A 5,809-nucleotide genomic window follows, 5' to 3' on the forward strand; every position below is an offset into this window, starting at 1 on the left:
TATTTATTTATTTATTTTTATTAAGAGGGAGATTTTTGCTAGAGGGCACACACGTCCACCAGAGAGACAGAAAGCAAGAAACCTACCCCCCTGGGGGTATGGCCATGCTGCAATCCCCTCTCCTCCAATCCCCTCTCAGGATTTTGGGGATGTATGCACACGCGCCCCGCATGAGTTTTAAGCCACCAGGTCTGGGACTCGAACCGCTGTTGACTTCATGGGAGTTCAGTGATGTAACCATTACACCATCTGCTGGTCTCGAGATACTATTTTTCAAAAGAAACTTTGTCAGGGATAATTTTAGATATGCAGGGAAGTTGCAGAAATAGCACAGTTTCCTATAGCCATGGTATATGTGTTAAAACTAAGAAACCCTGATTGGCACATTACTATTAACTAAACTCCAGACTTCATTCGGATCCCAACTGTTTTCCACGAATGCCTTTTACCTTTAATCTGTCCCGGGATGTCATGCAGGATACCACATGGCATTCAGGAAAAGAGCCCCTTGCCCTTATCGGACTGGCAAAGATAAGGCGTCTGCGGACGGGTGCTGTGAGATGTTGCTGGTAGAGCGAGCAGTTGGGTGGCACTGGTCAGGGTCACACAGCTCACAGCCTTTGGCCCAGCAGGAAGCGGTGCGAGCTCTCGCTGCAGCACTCCGAGACGGCAGACGGCAGACGGCAGAGGCCCGCCGGGAGGCTGGCTGATAAAATCAGGCCCTGTCTAGACAATGGACTGCAGTGTCCTGTGGGGACCTCAGGCCTGCACTACTGCACCACTGCACGGTGAGCGCCATGGTATAGTTCTGTGGAAAACAAACACCCAGGCACGGAGCAGGGCAGGCGCTCTAGGGGGAAAAGAACTTTAAATAAATAAATCAGCCTATGGAGCTGTTTGCCTATGTAGAGGATATCTGTAGAGGATGCTTAAGAAAAGAGCCAGTGATAGACTCTGGAGGGTGCTGACAGGGGTGGAGAGAACTAGGTACTGGAAATGTGGGGTAAGAAAAATTTACTTTCTCTGTATATTGTCTCATAATTTGAATTTTATACCATGTAACTGTATTACCCATTCAGATGAAAATGTTAAAGAAAGATTTAATTTTTATGTATTATTATTATTAATTTTGCACAAGAGAGAGAGAGAGAAAGAGACAGAGAGAGAAAGCCGCCAGGTCTGGGATTCAAACCATGGTCTGCCATGTGGGAGTCCAGCACCTTAATCACCACACCACCCGCTGACTCCTTAAAATTCTATTTTAAAAATATTTTTTGAAGGACCGGCAGATGGCATAATGGTTATGTTACTGGACTCTCACACAGTTGACCACAGTTTGAGTCCTGGGCCTGTTGGCTTAACACACACACCAGGCACATGTGTGTGCATGCCTAAAGCCCTGAGAGAATGGAGAATGGATTGCGGCATGGCCATCCCCCATGGGGGGTGATTTCTTGTTTTCTGTCTCTTTTATCTCTGTCTCTCCAGCAAGCACAAGTGCCCTATAGCAAAAATCTCTCTCAAAAATAAATAGATAGATGGTTTTGATACTTCTAACCTTAAGTTCAAAATTTGTGTTAAAATATACCAAAGATGTTTTCAGATCTGCCTTTCCCTGAATGGCTATGTGCTAAGAGGTCTAAGAAAGGGCACCATTTATTGAGCACACACTAATGTCTACTCAGCACAGCCCCGTGAGATAGGCGGCACGTGGTAGCGCTGTCTTCGTCCCCACACTTAACCGTTCTGTGCTCTATTTTATGGCCAGGTTGAAGGTCTGCAAACTACCTATCCAGATTCCCTTACCAGCTGACTGCCAAGAGCAGGCACTGGGGGAGTCTGGGAGACGGGAGGAAGGGAAGAGCTATTCCAGTCTCTGGCTTCTGGTGCCACAAGCTAGAATGGTGGTGCAGCTTTATGCTCTCCGATCCCCTAGCAAGTGGAGCTCAAGAATCGGGGTTTCTGGAAACGCTAGTTTTCCTCTGGCTCCTCCAGCTCCCAAGGTTCTAGAAGCCACCTCCAGTTACCAGTCCTCAGTGTCTTTATTGCACTGTTGTTTCTCCTGGCCTTGTAGGACCTGAGTAAATGCCCTGTAGTCAATTCCTTATTTGCAATGCCTAGGGTGGTCTTTTTCTCAACTAGACACTGGCTAGTATGGGTAAAACTTACTCCATTTTAGAGTTGAAAAAACTAAAATTCAGGACCAGCACAAGGTATAATGGTTACGACTCTCACATAGTCAACTGTGGTTTAAGTCCCAGACTCGGTGGCTTAAAACTCATGCAGGGCACGTGTGCGTGCATGCCCAAAATCCAGAGAGGAGAATGAGAAGGGATTACAGCACAGTCAGGGTGATTTCTTTTTATATCTCTCTCCGACAAGCACACACGCCCTGTAGCCAAAATCTCTCTGTAGGAAAAAAGCAAAACAAAAAACCCCCCAAAAATGTAAGGAAAGTGACTTAACCAAAGCAGACAAAAGTGCCACTCCTGACTCACCATGCTCCAGTCACCTGGTGCTGTTACTGGGCCACTCGAAGCCCATGTGCACCAGGGAGCATTTATTCTGTGCGGAACATTCTTTCTCCAGCCCTTCACCTGCTCTGCTCATTCAGGCCCCACTCACGTGTTGTTACCTTTTGGAAAAACTTCTTACCAAACACAATCTCTAAGTCACTCCCTTACACCAATCCATTTCTGTTCTTCTTGGTACTTAATCACTCTGTGCAAATATTTATTGTTTATCCCACCAGAATGTACAGCCTATGAGACCAGCTTGTTTTACTAAATGCTGTACCTCTGTCTCTGAAAGAGTATCTAGCACAGAGTATGTCTTCAGCAATTATTTCTTATAAGAAGGGATAAATGGGGACCAGCAGATGGCATGATGGTTACTTCTCTGGACCCCCACGAGGCTGACCAGTTCCGGGACTTGAAACTCACTCCAGGCACCTGAATGTGCCCAAAATCCTGAGAGGAGAAGGGACTGCAGCATGGCCATTCCCCCTGTGGGGTGATTTCCCCTTTCTGTCTCTGTCTCCCTATGTCTCTCCAGTGAACACACATGACCTATAGCAAGAAACTCTTGAAAAAAAAATGGAGGGACCAACAGGTAGCATGGTGGTTAAGGTACTGGACTCCCACATGTCCGACTACGGTTCAAGTCCCGGACCTGGTGGCTTTCTTTCTCACTTTCTTAGTCTATGTCTCTCTCTGGTGAGCACATGTTCTATAGCAACTTAAAATAATAATAATAATAATAGTCTGTCTCTCTCTGGTGAGCAACTTAAAATAATAATAATAATAATTGGGAGATCAGCAGGTGGCGTGGTGATTAAGGTGCTAGACATTGCCACATGGCTGACCACAGTTCAAGTCTTGGATGTGGTGGCTTGCCTTCTCACTTGCCCTCCCTCTCTCTCTGTGTGTGTCTCTCTCTGGTCAAAATAAGATAAATGAATGAACAAATAAAATTAAATAATTAATTAAAAAAATAACAAATGAATCTAAATAAATAGTTCTTTTAAAAAAATGGGTGAGTGAAAAGTACAGTAGAGACAGTAGCAGGTTATTACTGAGCACCAGTTAGGACATGCCCTTCTCATTGGCTAACTCCTGGTGGGCAATTCAGGAAGCTCATCAGGAACCTCCACTGCCTGGGAGCCCTCGGGAATTTCCATCTCCACCAGTCAGGCTGTGCCTTCACTAGGTGCTGAGAAGCGACCTGGCTGTGAACTTTCCAGAAAGAGCTGAGTATTGCTGCACACTAACAGTAATCAACAGACGACACTGTGGGGACCTCAGCTTAAGGTGGCGAGTCAGAAGTAAAGGGCCATTCAGAATTTGAAAGTAAAGACCCTCCTAGGTCCACAGCCATCTGAGCACTTACAATTACTCTGTGCACTAGACATACACCCGGAACCTGCCTCCTTATCCACAGCATTTCTGAGCTCAAGCTACCTGTCAGCATAGCATAACCTAACAGCCTGCGTTCAAACCCTGGTGCCATTCCTGACTGGCAATGTGACCTCGGCATGTCACTCAGGTCCTTGGGAACTTGGAATCCTCATTTGCAAAATGGGAATGTTGATAATTCCTGTATTGGTTTCGTGGGATTGTGGTAAAGATCAAAAAAGTTAAATCATTTAAAATACACAACAGCACCTGGCTCACATACCAATCAGTACACAAGTGTGCTGTTTAAACTGTGCGCATGTGTCAGATCCTGAGGGGAGGGATATGACCATCCCATGCGTCAGGAAGGTGGAACCTGAGTAACAGCAGCTGTATAAGCAGCCCCCGATCCAGAACGGTGGAACCATGCTTCAAGGCCAGGTGTTTTAGGATCCCTCGGATGCCCTCGTAATCTCCGGCCCAGAGAAAAGCCATAGTGACATGATAATAGGGCAACATATTGGTTGTATGACCAAACTGGAAGAGCAGGTACTTCCCAGAGACCAGGCAGGCACAGGGTCTTGTAGCACAGAAACTGGCCAGGGACAAAAGGCATTTGAGGGAAAACATGGAACCCACAAAGCCTCTTGACATTTTTTTTTTCAGTTTTTTTTTTTTCTTTGCTATAGGGCACATGTACTCACTGGAAAGAAAGAGGGAGATAGAAAGGGAGAAATCACCCCACAGGGGGAATGGCCACGCTGCAATTCCTTCTCCTCCATTCTCTCTTAGGATTTTGAGCATGCATGCACACGTCCCGGGCGTGAATTTCAAGCGAACAGCTCCAGGACCTGTACCATAGTCCACAACATGGGAGTCCAGCGCCTTAACCACTACACCACTTGCTGGCTCAAACCCGCAAAATTTACTTGCATGGCAAGTTCCAAGTGGGAAAGGGAGGCACTTGAAGTTGGAGGGGTAGGCAAACTCCAGACTACGGAGGGGTTTCCAGATTTTGCTAAGGAGCTTATATTATACCCTGTAGGTAACGAGGGGCAGAGAGGCTTTTAAGGAGCTAAACTTATTGCTGGATGGGGGCTGGAAGAAAAAAACTAAAAAACGGAATCCGTAATGATGATAATCTGTCTACACCTGCCAGCCCCCTGCTCTGGCTTGCAGAATTCCATCAAGTGTGAGGTGCAAGAGCTTCTTCCTGGCTCCCAACCTGGAGATTTCTGCATTAATTTTGCTCAGATTTTCAAAAAATAATTATTTATTCAACTCCATTTATTATTATTTTTTATTATTATTATATTTGACCAGACAGAAAGAAAGGGAAAGCAGAAAGCAAGCCACCAGGTCCGGGACTCAAACCGTGGTCGGCCATGTGGGAATCCAGCACCTTTATCCACCGCTCCACCTGCCAGCCCCATTTTTGCTCAGATCTTTACGTGGCCAAAATGTATCCCCAGCAACACTGTGTGTGGACGTGTAAGTTCACAAGCTGCGAAGTGTGCATTGGCCTGGGACGGCAGCCTTTGGGTATCTCTGGGCTGGGGCTGGCCCGTCCTGACCCTGCCTCTTTACAGAGTGTCCAGACTGGGAAGTGGAAGTCTTGGGCACCGCTGTGGTGGGAAGGCTTGCCCGGCAGATGCCTTCAAAGATCCTGCAACGGGACCTGCGCTGGCGCTGCGGCAGCCGGGCCGGAGTGTGACGCGTGGCAGGGGCCGATCTAACAGTGGCCAGCGGCCCTCTCTGAAAAGGTTCCCCTCCCGCACAACTCCGTTCCCTTCGCAGCAACGGCCCTCTCTGCTTCCAGCCTCTGCGCCTGCCACCAGCACGTGCGAGCAGGACCCCCGGGGCGGCAAGACCCCCGCGCCCAGGGGGCCAGGCGCGGCCGGGCAGGCCGGGCGGCC

Source organism: Tupaia chinensis, unplaced genomic scaffold (genome assembly GCF_000334495.1).
Source record: "Tupaia chinensis unplaced genomic scaffold, TupChi_1.0 Scaffold138725_1, whole genome shotgun sequence".
NCBI lineage: Eukaryota > Metazoa > Chordata > Mammalia > Scandentia > Tupaiidae > Tupaia > Tupaia belangeri.